Source organism: Engystomops pustulosus, chromosome 3 (assembly GCF_040894005.1).
Source record: "Engystomops pustulosus chromosome 3, aEngPut4.maternal, whole genome shotgun sequence".
NCBI lineage: Eukaryota > Metazoa > Chordata > Amphibia > Anura > Leptodactylidae > Engystomops > Engystomops pustulosus.
Window position 1 is genome coordinate 176,831,018 of NC_092413.1, and position 16,424 is coordinate 176,847,441.

The following is a 16,424-nucleotide window of genomic DNA, read 5'->3' on the forward strand; positions in this document are numbered from 1 at the left end:
TGGTCTGCCCAGCAACACCTATAAAATATAGGAAATACTTTAATCACACAGTAACTTAGCATATTTTTCATATCCGCAGGATAGAGGACAAAAAGCTGATCTGTGAGGGTCCGAATGCTGGGACCCTGCATATGCCATTCTAAAGCAGCCCAACCCAAAATGCTCTTTGTTACATGGTCTCTTATGATGACAAGAAAGGGTCGCAGGGGTAACCCTCCTAACCAGTGATTGGCTGGTCAGGCATTTCCTGTGTGGGGGGAAGGGATCAATTATGAGCATCTTTTTAATATTGAGCCCACTTTCAGCCCACTTGTCTGTCATAAAAACAGTGGTGTGAACAATGGCTAACACATCCTTTATATGGTTAGTAGCTGCCAGTAAGAGAACAAGGAAAAGTACTACCACATGCCCTGCTATGGGGGCATTACCTGCAGCGCGTCTTTGCTTCATATTTATTAAGTCACCTTCCTACACAACTATTTTTTATATATCCTATGGATAGGCTATTAATATTGTTTAATGTACCTAAAACACGCAACTGAAAATTTGGGTTTCATCGGGTCCATTCATCACTACATATTTATAATTAAAAAGCTAGAAACCCCTTTAAATATTTATATGACATATGAGACATATTGTGATCCAAAGAGCATTCATCAAGCATGATAAATAATAATCTTCTTATATTTGTTATCCATGTTCTTCTTATGTCTAAAATCAACTTTTAAAATTATGCTGATGAGCCTTAGGGGCTACCCTAGCCCCTCTGTGATCTGGTTTTATAGACTGCTACACTGTCTTACCCTCCCAAGTGTCCCTGGTTTTTCATACTTGATTTTGATGGTAGATTTCCTTTAGTATATATCACATTTCAATGAGTGTACATCATACAACTGTGACATGGCTTTCTATGGGGATGCATGATAGTGTATCTTTGTGTAACAGTGGGAGGAGCACATGTATTATAAGTCTGGCTTTGTCTGTTTTTTTGGACTTTCCCTGCCTTTTCTGATGGTCAGATGTAATTTAGCAATTTTTCCTTATCGATACATGTGGTGTTTGTTCTTTAGTGAATTTGCAACTTTTTAAAACAAAACATCATTTTTTTTATTCTAATTTGTATACCTGGTCAGGGTCAGCAGTAGATTTGCACCAAAATTTGTGATTTTTTTTCCGGCTTTTTTAAAAAGTCGCACTTTTCACATCTGGAAACTGGTGATAACTCAGGGAACACTGCAGAAGACTAGACAATGGCCAACTTTGAAAGGAGACTTTTTAGGTGCACCAAGCACTATGAAAAGTCTCAAAAAAATTAAAGAAAAAGTCAAGCCAAAAGTTTGACACATGTGCCCCATAGAGTATCTACTGGTTATGAGGACAGTAGTTCTCCCACCCATGAATAATTTATTATTGGTATATCTATTGTCATTGGAGTCCTGTATATGCTGTAGATATGAATGAAACAGTCTATGAGAAAAGTCATGTGCTCACCATTCTGCTCCATTTCCACAATAAGAAATGGCCCTAAGAGGAAAAGAAATAAATGAATATTAATTATAACACTTTTATGCTTTAGATATTGTACATATAATATATTGTAAATATATTAAGCCACTTCACACAGAAGGTAAAGGACATCCCTCAGATAAAATATTTATTATACTTTGCATTATTTATGAAGCATCCGTGCCAGTAACAGGAATCCTCATGTCAGTAACAACAGATGGCGAGCAGCCGCAAGGTATAGAATTATTTTAAAAGTTCTGTATTTTCATACAAATGTTATAAATCATGGGATTACATACAAAGTCTATGCATTAATGTCATATATTATCAAGAGGTGTATCACAGAATTGATAGATGAATATGGTCTTATGTAAATTGTCTGTGGCCCAAATATTTTTATCCATTTTTATATGGTTTTTTATTTGAACCTGATAAAAAAAAACAATTTTATTCCATTTACTTTATGAATCCAGTGTCAGTCTGTCTATTCTTTCTTAGTAAAAAAAAATACATAACTGGCTAACTGTACACACTAGATATTCAATGTAAAATTTTGGCATAAATAAATGACGAATAAATGAAATAATAAATAAAAGAAATAACACCTTATTGATCCCCAGATAGTCCCTGTGGCTACAGCACTCACATCTCTATGTTGGGAGGTTTTCTCTGGAAGTCGGTTTACAGAGACTAAAAAGTGTCAAAATTAGATAATTAGTGGGAGATTATTACTATTAAACTTTTTGTGCTATAAAACCTAACTAATCTATAAAAAAATTATCACTGTACTCCCCTTTCCGACACCCTCCTCATGTCTCCTTCTCGCTTCAGAAGCTCCGGTGCTGCTTCGGGTCCTTCGGCTCCTATTCGGTTCCTCTTCGGCGCACAAACAATGACTTTGGAAACCAGCTGAAGTCATTGGGGGTCATTTACTAAGGGCCCGATTCGCGCTTTCCCAACATGTTACCCGAATATTTCCGATTTGTGCCGATTTTCTCTGTATTGCCCCGGGATTTTAGCGCACGCGATCGGATTTTGGCGCATCGGACGGACGGATTCGGAAAAACTGCCTCATTTAAAAAACAAAAAGTGTTGCGGAGCTTGCACTTACCTTCACCAGGAATAGGCCGGTGTACTTGAGTGCATTTCAGCGGACATCAGCGCAGCAGCGCCACCTGGTGGACGTCGGAGGAACTGCCTTAATGAATCCCGGGCGGACCCGAATCCACCGCAGAGAACGCGCCGCTGGATCGCGACAGGACCGGGTAAGTAAATCTGCCCCATTGTGTCTGCCAGGTGGGACCCAAAAAGGAGTCGAAAGAGGACCCGAAGAGGACCCGAAGAGGTGTCAGAGCTTCCAAAGCAAGAAGAGGACCTGCGTGGCGTAGGGAAGGTGAGTACAATGTTAATTTTTTTTAGTTAAAGGCTATATACTGGGGGGCAGGGGTTGGAAGAGACTGGCAGGTTATATACTGGGGGGCAGGGGTTGGAAGGCTATATACTGGGGGGGCAGGGGTTAGCAGGCTATATACTGGGGGGCAGGGGCTGGCAGTCTATATATTGGGGATTAGGGAGAGACTATATACTGGGGGGCTGCTGACTGTGTACTAGGGCATATGGACTGGCTGGCTATATACTGGGTGGCGGCTGTGACCAATGTACTTCCCACCCTAGGCTTATAATTGAGTCAATAGGTTTTCCCAGTTTTTTGTGTTAAAATTAGGTACCTTGGCTTATACTCGGGTCAGCTTATACTCGAGTATATACAATTTCTTGAGGAATTAAAGTTTTTACTAGAAAGGGCATTACAGATATTACATGACACTCAACATTGATTATACCATAAAGTAGGTTACAAAGCCATCTGGATCATAACACCATAACTTGGCACTCCTTAGTAGAAACATTTTTTTCATAGCAATACTTTTTATTCAAGTGAATATGGAACGACAATGCAAACAATAAATGCAGCGTTTCGGTCTATATACATCAGACCTTCATCAGGCACAGGTTGCTCCAGTGGGTGTTCATGCCCTCTCGCTCTTTCCAAGCACCATAGATGTCACAGTACCGCATCTTCTACTTCCTTATACCTTGCAATCTGTGCCTGATGAAGGTCTGACACATATAGACTGAAACATTGCGTTTATTGTTTGGATTGCCGTTCCATATTCACCTGAATAAAAAGTATTGCTTTTATTTATCTACTAAGGAGTGACAAGTTATTCTCACATTTACTAGAAGGGGTGACAGGTCAAATTTAAACTGTTTTCAATAAGTTTAGTTTTTTAAAAATAATCCTTTATACAATTATCAAATACACACTTTATTAGAAATGTAAGGACTTTGGAATAATTCTCCATCATTAAGTACTGTATCATAACAAAATGCTTTAGGTGTAAGGTGGGAATGAATTATACAGAAACTATCAAAAGACACTCTCCAAAACATAGTGACACCCAAAAAAAATTATTAAAAATCCTCAGATATGTGTCCATTGTATCTGGACTCAATTATATCCTATCTCCCACCATCTCCTGTCTGAGCAGAGTACCGTAAATACAGGCTACCATCACTACTGTGTCACTAATGCACTGACCAGGTTACAAGGGATAGCAAGGTTTTCAGCTATCTTGGTTGGTGTCTTCTTATGAAATTATATTGGTTGTATTTAATTTTACATTCGCACCCTACAAATACAGGCGCTCCCCTACTTAAGAACACCCGACTTACATACAACCAGTAGTTACAAACAGACCTCTGGATGTTGGTGATTTACTGTACTTTAGCCTTAGACTACAATAAACAGATATAACAGTTATCAAAGTTGTCTGCAGTTAAGCTTTATTGTTAATCCTGATTCTTATGATAACCCAAATGTTTTAAAATCCAATTGTCACAAAGACCAAAAAATATTTTGGGCGGAGTAACAATGATAAAATATACAGTTCCGACTTACATACAAATTCTGTAGCTTGGGATGAGTTTTTATGACACAATACAGTGGAGCGTAAGGATATAAAGAAGGAAATATATTGTCTTCCTCAGCACATCACTGCATGCACACTGTTACATACCTCATCCACCAAGCTCTTGGTCTACGACTATCCTGTAGGTGAAGCTCTTCCTAGTGACTGTCATGTTGGTGGTATCTGCTTTCAAGACGTGTGCGAGCTGTGATGCATGGAAACACAAGAATAAACAATGACAGGATGAGGATTTTTATCAAGTTTCAATGACATAAAGGGGTTGTCCCATAAACCACAACAGAAACAAAAACAATTTTATTGTATTATTAACACCCCCCCCTCCCCCAATAAAAAAAAATCCATCTTCTTTTGCTGATTTTATGGCTTCATTTACAGCCAGTGAGGAGAAGTCTCCGAAACCTTCCGTCTGCCCTCCACAGTATTTAGAATTGGCCTTATCCAGATGTTGTAGTTACATTTTTCTAGAAGGGTAACAATACTTCCATCACCATTTTTTGAGGATTATTTTCAGCCCAGGAGGAGTATGAAGTTTTCAGTAATGCGAATAAATAATTCCTATAATAAGTCTTATAAAATAGACATCTATTTATATAGCAAAATAATTACAATCAGTGTTTTCTGTCCTTAAATAGCCAATTGAGACAATTTTACATCATGCATTAACCCCTTCCCAATGCACGCCATACTATTATAGCTCAGCGAAGAGAAGCAGGCACGGAGAGGGCTCACAGGCAGAGCCCCCTCCATCCCCATTGCTACTTCACAAAGTAATAGGACCTTCTGAGAAGGAATGAACAGAACAGAATATCTACAGGCAGTAGCATTATAGAAATATTGATTTTTGTTAACCGGATATAATTCAAGTTTCTTCATTGTATAAAAAAAAGTTTGGCAACTTAAAAAACATTGTGCTGGAATGTAAACAGGACTCAGGTCACATTCGCCTCCCATACCATGGACATCGGTGTTCACATTTAAAATGTATTTTTGTATTTGGCCTATGTTTATGTACCAGGCAGTCCCCGGGTTACGTACAAGATAGGGTCTGGAGGTTTGTTCTTAAGTTGAATTTGTATGTAAGTCGAAACTGTATATTTTATAATTGTAGATCCAGACAAAAATATTTTAGGCCCCAGTGACAGTTGGAGTTTAAACATTTTTTGCTGTAATGGGACCAAGGATTATCAATAAAGATTCATTACAGACACCTTACAGCTGATCATTACAGTATGGGACTATAGTAACATGCACAGAGCTTCACCAGAGGTCAGAGGGGTCTGTCTGTAACTATGGGTTGTCTGTAAGTCGGGTGTCCTTAAGTAGGGGACCGCCTGTATACATGTTTGGATTAATAATAAAGGTTGGAATTTCCCATATGATATATGGATTCTTATTCATGACACATGTCTTTTTTTCTTATATGGATTTTCCAGAGGAGTCATGGGACCTGCTTCATCCATGGAGTCCATTTTCCTGGGGACTTCACTTCCTGTTTTGTCCCCTGGTTCTAGGAGGCCACTTATTGGATAGAGCTGATCTCACGACAGGAAACACTCGAAAACCAAGAATTGGGTGAGTAGGCCAAATATGTGTTCCTTTTTTCATACCCTGGGCCGCTTTAAAGACCTTAACCCCTTCCCGCCGATGCCCTTTTTCGTTTTTGCGTTTTCATTTTTCACTCCCCACCTTCAAAAATCTAGAACTTTTTTATTTTTCCATGTACAGAGCTGTGTTGTGGCTAATTTTCTGCGTAACAAATGACACTTCAAAACGGAGGTATTTAATATTCCATGCTCTGTACTAGGAAGCGGGTAAAAAATTCCAAATGCAGTGAAATTGGTGAAAGAAACGTATTTGCGCCGTATTCTTGTGGGCTTGGATTTTACGGATTTCACTGTACACTCCCAATTGACATGTCTACTTTATTCTTTGGGTCAGTACAATTATGGGGATACAAAATTTGTATAGGTTTTATAATGTTTTCATACATTTACAAAAATTAAAACCTCCTGTACAAAAATTATTTGGGGGATTTTGCCGCCTTCTGGCGCTAATAACTTATTTTTATACTTTAGTGTACAGAGCTTTGGGAGGTTTAGTTTTTTTGCTACTTTTGATGACGTTTACAATGTTAATTTTTAGGACTGTACAACATTGTGATCACTTTTTATAGAATTTTTTAAAATGGCAGAAAAGTGCAATTTTCGACTTTGGACGCTAATTTCCGTTACGGGGTTAAACGCAGTGATAAATGGGTATAATATTTTGATAGATCGGGAATTTTCGGACGCGACGATACCTAATGTGTTTATGATTTTTACTGTTTATTTATATTTATATCAGATCTAGGGTAAGGGGGGTAATTTGAATTTTTATGTTTTTTGATTATAATTTTTTTTTATTTTTACTATTTTTAAGACTCCCTAGGGTACTTTAAACCTGGGTTGTCTGATCGATCCTTCCATATATTATCATACTACAGTATGGCAGTATATGGGGATTTTCCTCCTCATTCATTACAATGTGCTGATAGTACATTGTAATGAAAGGGTTAACACGAAGCAGCCTCGGGTCTTCATGGCAACGGATCGCCGCTCCCTGATGACGTCACAGGGAGCGGCGAACCTCGGCAAGATGGCGGCTCCAGCAGTGATCGGCGGGAAAACAACTGCGGTCAGTGCTGGCAATGATTGCGGGTGTTACCGGTAAGCCTTTGATCCAATATCCAGCAAAGACTTACCGGCTATGGAGAGGGCTCAGCCTGTGAGCCCTCCCAATGCACCCGCACCCGGCATGTGACGTACTATTACATCACATGTCGGTACGGGGTTAATATTTATGGTCTGTACTGGTAAAGTCATTACTGTGCGTTAGATGACCATTCCTAAGAATAGGCCATCAATAAGTCATAGACAACGCCTGGGAGACATGGATCCTAAGGAAAAGACATGGACAGGCTTTTGGTGAAAAAAAGAGCAAAAAGAAACAAACAATCTAGAAAATTTCTGTTTGTTTTTGAAATCGGACGAATTTATATAAATAATAAACGGCCCTCCCACTTTCAAAGGCCACACCTTTTTTTTGAGGGACAAATTGTACTTTCTAGTGACAGTATTTAATGATTTCCAAAAAACCACAGTTGCACCATTTTCTTACAGGCTTTGTTTTTATGTCTTTCACTGTACGGTTCAAATAACAGATTTCCTGTATTTTTCTTTGGGTCATTACAACCACAGAGATACCAAATTTATGCAACTTTAAAAAATGATAATGTTTTCTCAGTATCTAAAGTTCAGAGGTATATGATATATATTTATATATTTACAGAATCAGTGCTGCCACCTACCATCTGTACCAGACACTTACTTAATCATGTTCCAAATCACTTTTCCCAAACACTTTGTGATGTGGCCACCAGGGGTCACTATACTTACATCTGTTACTGATGGTGAGTATAAGATGTGCCCTGCTAGTACTACGCTCGAGTGACAAATTGGGTTACACTTCAAGAGGCTTTTAGGGTCATTTATCTTTAACCCGTTAACGCTCAGCGTCCGATATATCGGACGCTGAGCTCAATGACTTAGCGCTCAGCGTCCGATATATCGGACGCTGAGCCCATGCCGGTTCAGCTCAAGATCTGAGCCGAACCGGCATCGGGAAACACGGGGTGCCGGCTGTGACTGATAGCCGGCACCCCAGTGTAACACCCGCGATCGGAGTTCACTCCGATCGCGGGTGCTTAACCCGTTAAATGGCGCGGTCAGCGCGACCGCGGCATCTAACATGCCTCTGGGGGTTCTTTCCCCCACGATCGGCCCCCCCGAACCGTTTTCGGGGGGCGCCGATCGTTGCTATAGCAACTCTGGGGTCCGATCTGGACCCCAGAGTTACCTGCAAGAATTGCCGGTAAGATGGCGTCTATGACGTCATCTTACTGGCACAGTGCCAGCCTATGCAAGTGCATAGGCTGACACTGATAATACTCTGCAATACATCAGTATTGCAGAATATTATCATGAACAAGCAATCAGAGGATTGCTTGTTCATTTCCCATGGTATAAAAGTGAAAAAGTAAAAAAAAAATGTTATTCAATAAAAAAATAAAGTAATAAATCACTAAAAATGCCCAAAACCCCCAAAACATATAAACAGACATATAACTAAAAAAAAGTCTAAATCATAACACAAACCCCACATATATAGTATCACCGCGTCCGTAACAACCCGTAGAATAAAAGTAAATCATTATTGAACCCCCAAGATAAACGCCGTAAAAAAAACTGCTATAAACCTTCCAAAAATTATGATTTTTAGCAATTCAATCCCACAAAAAATGCTATAAAATGTGATCAAAAAACCATATGTACTCCGACATGATACTGGTGCAAAGTACAACATGTCCCACAAAAAACAAGCCATCAACCAGCTCCGTAGCCAAAAAAGTAACAATGTTATGCCACTTGGAAGACGGCAATACATAAATGATAGATTTTTCCCCACATTAGGGTTTTGTTTGACAAATTTAGTAAAACGTAAGAAAATATATTCAAGTCTGGTATCCCCGTAATCGTATCAACCCATAGAATAAAGATAACATGATTATTAGTCTATACGGTGAACACCAAAAAAAAAAGAGTAAAAAATCCAGTACAGAATTGATGCTTTTCTACTCCTGCCCTCAAAAAAAGTTCCTAAATTTTCAACAATAGGTGATACCAACCCCAAAATGGTAACAATGGAAAAAGCATCTCATCGCGCAAATAAAATGGCATCACATGCCCCAAATAACGGAAAAGCGAAAATTTTATAGCCTTCAAAAGGGGCCAATGAGGAAACTAAAATCCTGGCAGCTGCAGGGCGCTCCTTCCCTTCTGCGTCTCGCTGTGCCCCCATAAAACAAGTAACGGCCACATGTGGGGGGTCTTTGTACTCAGGAGAAATTGCAGAACAAATTGTATGGTGGGTTTTCTCTTTTTATATTTTGGAAATGTGTAAATTTTAGGGCTAAATGAACGTATAAGGGAACAATATGACCATTCTAAATTTCACCTCCATTTTGATTCAATTACTATGAAGATCTCAAGGGGTTAACAATCTTCGTAAAAGCGGTTTCTGATAGCTTGAGGGGTGCAGATTTGAAATTAAGTTGGTTATATGGGGGGTTTTGATGCTAAATATGTAAAATTTCATTCAAAACTGTATTTATCCCCAAAATAGTCAATTCTGAAAATCCGGAAAAGCGATATTCTATTTGTAAGCCGCGTGACATCAAAATAAATTATCCAGACATTTCAGAAATTATGAAAATGTAAAGTAGACAAATGGGAAATGTTATTCAGCAACTTATTTAGGTGGTAAATCTATCTGCCTGGAAACGCAATGATTTTGAATTTCGAAAATGGCAAATTTTTCAAAAAATTTATCATATTTTCTTTTTTTTTGTAAATAAACGCAAAACTTACCAGCCAAAATTTACCACTAAAATGAAGTACAACATGTGGGGAAAAAACTATCTCAGAATCGTTTTGATAAGTAACAGTGTTCAAAAGTTATAACCATATAAAGCGACGCAGGTCAGAATCCAAAAAATCGGGCTGAGCCTTAACCTGCAAAATGGCTGCATCCTTAAGGGGTTAATCAGGGCATTTTTGTTTCTTTTTTCCCCCCTTTTCCTGGGATTTGGACTTGTGTTTTTTTTTAAAGTCGCATAAAAGCTGCTAATTCTTCTGCAACCATATCATTGCAATTCTTCTTGTTATGTTTTGATTGTGTCTCATAGGAACTGGAGTTTTTTTGCGCCATAAGGCTACATTCACAATACCGTATGGAGAACGTATATACGGCCGATATACGTCCTCCATAGACGGCAATGGGCGCACGGCGCCCTAAGGGAGCGGTACGGTGCAGCACACGTGCGGCACTGTACCCGGGAAAAAGATAGGACCTGTCCTATCTTTACCTGTAATACGGCGCCATGCGCCGTGTATCCCTATGGAGAGGGGCGGGGGTGAGCTGCGCTCACCTCCTCCTCCTCTCCCCGTGCACTGCCGTTGCCCGCTACGGTACGGGCGGGCAACGGCAGTGTGAATGTAGCCTAACTGCAACTTTTTAATGGATTTTAAAGTAAGGTGCAACACTGAAAAATTCTTGTTCGTCTAACTTTGCTAGTCGAGTGGAACAGTTGCAAAATTTGGCACAAATATGCAAACACGCTATCAAAATAGGTCCCAAATAGAAAAACAAATTGCCCCATTAGTCTTGTATTCTCACCGATAAAGCTCCAGAACACTGCAATTTTTGGATACATATTAAATTTCACACTTTAACTACTTTGGGCTCATTCACATGAACGTAATGGGGACCAATATGCGGACGCAAAAGTTGTGGCTCCGTATCGGTTCCCATTGCCATCTATGGCGCCCGGTCACTATGTGGTGAGCGCACGTCTCTCACCTCACCGTGACTGGCAAAATATAGAACATGTCCTATATTTCACCCTGCTGGTGCCGGCCACTCGCTAATCTATGCTGAGTCGTGAGCAGCTGCGGCCTGGGTGAACATACAACATGAGAATATACCCTTAAAGCGACTCTGGCAGTGGAGGGTATGCTTAAAGGGTACATTCACACAATGTAGCCCGGGCAAACATACAGTCGCACGCTGGGGAGTGCTGCTCCCCCTCCTCTCTCCATAGAGAAGTGAGCGGCTGGTGTAGTAACACGGCGATATATAGGACATGTCCTATGTTTCCCCATACACGGTTACAATGGGACAACGTGTGCTCAACGCATCGTGACCAGGCGCCATAGACGTCATATGCGGCTGAAAATGGTACGGCCGCATATCGGTTCCCACTGCGTCCATGTGAATGAGCCCTAACTCTACAGTCTCTGCCCGAGGTCCGGAGGAGATATTGCGCGTCTGTAGCTTTTCTATTTTAAAGGTACTCTTTTGTGAGTTTCTACTTCAGATTGTGGACATTAGATGTACACATTTATCGAATTTGGGACTATCTAGCGTTTTTGAGCAGAGACTGACATTTTTAGATGACGGGTACATGATAAACTACGGTGGGCTGACACTTGACAACTGCTGGTTATTCTTTCATATTCCACCCGATGAAAATGCTTTCTATATACCATCCATGATGATGTCATTCTCATGAAACCAGCAGCAAACCGTCCTTATGCAATGGCCTCTCTGCCTACTACACATGCTACAAGAAGACATCACTATAAGCCATAGTAAATCAGACACATTTCATGTTGGCAGCTTGGATTATAACGCACACATTTATTATATGGTTACACGTTTTATACAAAGTGTTATATATTTCTACAGAGACTTTATACACTACATAGACCATAGAGATTAAATACTTTATATAGAAAATCCTCTGCAGTTGAATGAAGAGATGGACGCCAATGTTCTTTAGGCACTTCACTTGTCAATGACACAAGATAAAAACCCTGAACGGACTGTACTTAAGTGGTTCATAAAGTGCATTGTACATTGTAATGGGGAAACGCAGAAGATGTCCTAGTCCTGTGGGAAACCACAGATAACACATTGAAATCGCTTCCCCATATCATTGACAAATCACCATTTGTCAACCTCTGCTTCGCAAGTGTAAATTCTGTGCATTTGCTATGAAACACTTCAGTAATATCACACATGTGAGTAACTGGAGGACAGAAACGGATATTGGTGCAGTTTTGGAAAGAGATACAGTAATGTAATAACAGACTGGAATGATTGTGCATGAAAATACCCCAGTTGTAGAGAAGAAAATAAAAAAATAAATACATTTCTTTTGAAGGAGATCAAAATGTATGCAACAATGAAACCTTACAATTTTTTTTTTAAACTTGGTGGTATTAAGGAGTTCTGTATGGGGTCTTACATAGATGTCCATCAGTTGTCTAAAATTCCTTCATATACAATCATTAGAGAGGAGAATATTTGATCAGTCTACAGAGGGATCTCCCTAAAAACATTGAATGCGTACAGACACATTTTCCAGTAGAAGGCGTCTCCGAGAGGCTTAAAAGGATATTGACATTTCGACAAATTAATGTTATTGTTTGTATTATGAAAAATTATACAATTTTCAAATACACTTTCTGTATCAAATTCCTGTAAGGTTTCTAGATCTCTGCTTGCTGTCATTGTATAGAAAGCAGGTAGGTTTACTATGAAACTCTGTCCATGGTCACACAGGTGCACATCTCGTTAATATCACAGCGTAATCAAAGCAATGGGTTACAATTAGCTGTGACCATTGTCAGATTTCTGTCGACTGAAAATACATATAGAAGTTTTCAACAGAATGACAGCAAGCGGAGATCTAGAAAACCGTGAGGAATTGATGCAGAGAGGATATTCGATAATAACTTTTCATTATTCAAACAATAACATTTATTTGCTGAAATTGGAACACCACGTTAATGATTCATTACCAAGAAGATGTGGGTGCATACGTGTACTTTTAATGTGTTTGTCTCTACCTGGTCGTATTATTAAGGATTCCATGCATGGTCATCCTAACCTTCTGACAATCTATAGGCAACTATCCAGGACTAAAAAGAAAAAAATGTAAAAATTCATTATGGAAATACTTTTGATAGAAATAAGGATCACAGAAGTCATGCTCTTGATATCACCTATATGAATGCATGAAATAGTCTGTGATGTGTTCTATCATACATACAGAAAATGAAAAATTCATATTAGAGACAGAGAACAGAGCCCTGCAGTACATAAATATTAAAAATAAAACTAAAGCACATTAATGTACTTAGTCCTGAGGATGTTAAATATTCATGAGCATAGTGATGTCATTGTACAGTATGTAAATGCTACAAAAGGGAGTCTGTCTCATGTCAATGTAAGATTAAAAAGAGGTAAAAAAACTGGTTTGAAAAAGAAGTATTAAAAGTTTTTAAAAAGATTATGTAAGTTATTGTGACTATGTAAGGTAGGAGCACCGTAAGATGTTAAAAACAGCTGCCTAACATTGACAGGATGTGAACATTGATGATATTCCAGATACAAAGTTTAGAAAAGACTACAAAGTTCAGCACATAAGGGCTTACTTTGCTCTACAGTTTTTTGGACAAGCTAGAATAAAGCATAGACTTTAGGCACAGTATAAGGGCTGTTGCACAACAAACTTGGTCTGTGTATGGGCTGAATTACAGTTCCAAACCAAGTACAGGCAGTCCCGGGTTATGTGCAGGATAGACTCTGTAGGTTTCTTCTAAAAACAGTGCCACACGTGTCCATGGTTTGGGGCAGTATTGCATCTCAGTTGTATGAAGCTGAAGCTTACATGCAACATCAGAGACTAATCATTGCGTGTGGCGCCAGTTTTAGAAGAAACTCTGCACAACCTCTTAAAGTGGAATTTGTTTGTCAAAAAATGTAATTCTGTCAGTTTGTCATTGCAGCCTGGGGCGTACGTATCATAAATCACCAGCATTGAGATTGCTATAGCTAGGAGTCATCTGTAAGTTGGGTGTTCTTAAAGAAAATCTACCAACAAAATCCAGCATGATAAACCAGGGACACTTACTCATAGATCCAGGCTCTGTGACTGTGGTAATCTGCTTGTATTTGTTATCCATTGCCTTCTTCCTTCTAAAGCAAACTTTCAAAATTATGCCTGAGGAGTTCTGTTTCCAGAGCCCCTCACTGATGCCTTTCACAGGCTGTTACAATGAGCAGAGCAGGTCTTCCCCCCATGTTCTGCTGATTGTAATAACCAGTAAAAAAGAAATCACTAAGGGGCTCTGGAAACACCCCCTGGGGCCACTAGGGATCATTAACATATGTTGACGTTTATTTTAGCAGGAAGGAGGCCATGGATTACCACAGTCACAGTGCCTGGATCCAGTGTCCCTGGACTACCCATGCTTGATTTTGATGGTAGATTTTGGGGGCAGCCTGTAAAGCTAAATGGGGCCCACCATGTCAGTTCAGCTGTACTGGGTTTAGATAGGCATATCCAAGCTGGTTTGACCAAACTTTCCTGTGTGCAACTGCCCTAATATAAGGCTGAAGTCCCCAACCTTTTATACCCCCAAAGCATATTCAACACTCTGGTATTGGGGATCCAAATTCAAGTCAGAAGTGTCAATACACAAATTGTGGAGAGCGCAACATTTTAATTTATAGATTAAATTACAAATGTTATAAGCAGGTATCACTGGAGTTGACACTCAGGACTTATATGACAGGTAACAAAGCAGCGGTTTGCAATATTCCAAAACCACAGGTTAGGGACCTCTGGTAACAGAAATGAAGAAAACACAACTTTTGAACAACAATAGCAATAGATTATGTAGGATATTCATGCATAGATTTCACAGTTTGTACTTTGCCATTTAATCACCCAAATTAGTACTAGACAAGAAATAGAGGATTATTCACACTGGGCAGCTTCAATGCTCAAATATATTTATCATCAATACCAGGATTTGTTCCAAAAAGAGATAATTATAAGACTATATTATAAGGCTTTAGTTTTATTTGCACCAAATTGCATTTTTTTAACTTTAGCTTCGTCCCTCCTTATTTGAACCTGGTGACAATCTTATATGTAGTGAATGGCTTTTCTAAATTTCCTTTATATTTTTGGCACAAGGATCTTAAAGGGAACCGGTCACCAGGACCATTTTTGTCATTTTTAGCTTGTGTCAGGTTCCAATATCCTATGCTATGCAGATTTTTTTTTTTTTTTAAATGCCTTGGTCAGCATTCTGAATCATTTCAGTACTTTCTAAAACTTTATTTCACATGACCTAGCCCCCTGCAAGCAGCTTGTAGAAAGTGGGGGCATTGAGCAAGCACAGGGACAGAGTAAAGTAGTGGAAGAATGCATGAAGAGACTGCTGCAGCTTCCCCCCCCCGCTCCTGGGACTCACCACATTCTGCTGGCAGGGAGCCAGGTAATCTGAAATAAAGTTTTATAAAGAACTAAAATGATTCAGAATGCTGACAAAAGCATAGCATAGGGTAACGGAACATGTCACCAGTTAAAATGACATTCCTGGTGACCGGTTCACTTTAAAAAAAATCAACAATTTACATTTTATAGGTTGTCTTAAATGTGCATTAGTCATTAGTTATCCGCTAAATTCCATGCCACCCCATTTCCCTTTACATGCCTAGTGCCAGGACATGAAGGCATCAGTGCTGAGGTCAATGACCTCCTTGCTGTAAGACTGGCAGGGGCCACCAAAGAGATGAGGAAAGAACAATGGGGAAGTGTTGGGCCGTCTTCTATTTCTGCAACTGGTCAAGCATACATTCATTTTATAGCATTATATAGGAGGTAGACTTGCTTCAAGGCAAAGTTATTAAAAACAATTATAAAAGTGAAAACTGAAATGGCAAAAACCACAACATTGTACAAATAAAAAAATATTTATGATACAACAGAAATTTTTAGTAAATTTCACATCTACAGAATATTCTCATAGGAAATCATAAGCCCTGGAGGTTTGGTCAGCACAGACAAGGCCTCTTAGCAGGATGGAGAGGACTTCAAAGGAAATTTTATTTCCAACCTCATACAGTAGATCAGTGATTTTCAACCTGTGTGCCGTGGCACACTAGTGTGCCGCGACACATGGTCAGGTGTGCCGCGGGGAAATTTCCCCAAACTATGGTGCCCCCTGAGTTTTGTTTCCCGGCAATGGGCAGCGATGCGCAGTCACGGCTTCTTACAATGTAGGAGACGTGTACAATAACAGATGTGCAAGCTTTGAACCTCGTGCGACAAAATGACGTCACCAAGGCCGGCGCATCATCCTAAGAGTGGAGAGACTCTCGCATTTGCCCACCGCCAAGGTAATGCCCACCAATAACGCTGACTATATGAGCTTTTGCCTGAGTATATGAACTGTTGGCAGAATACTCCGC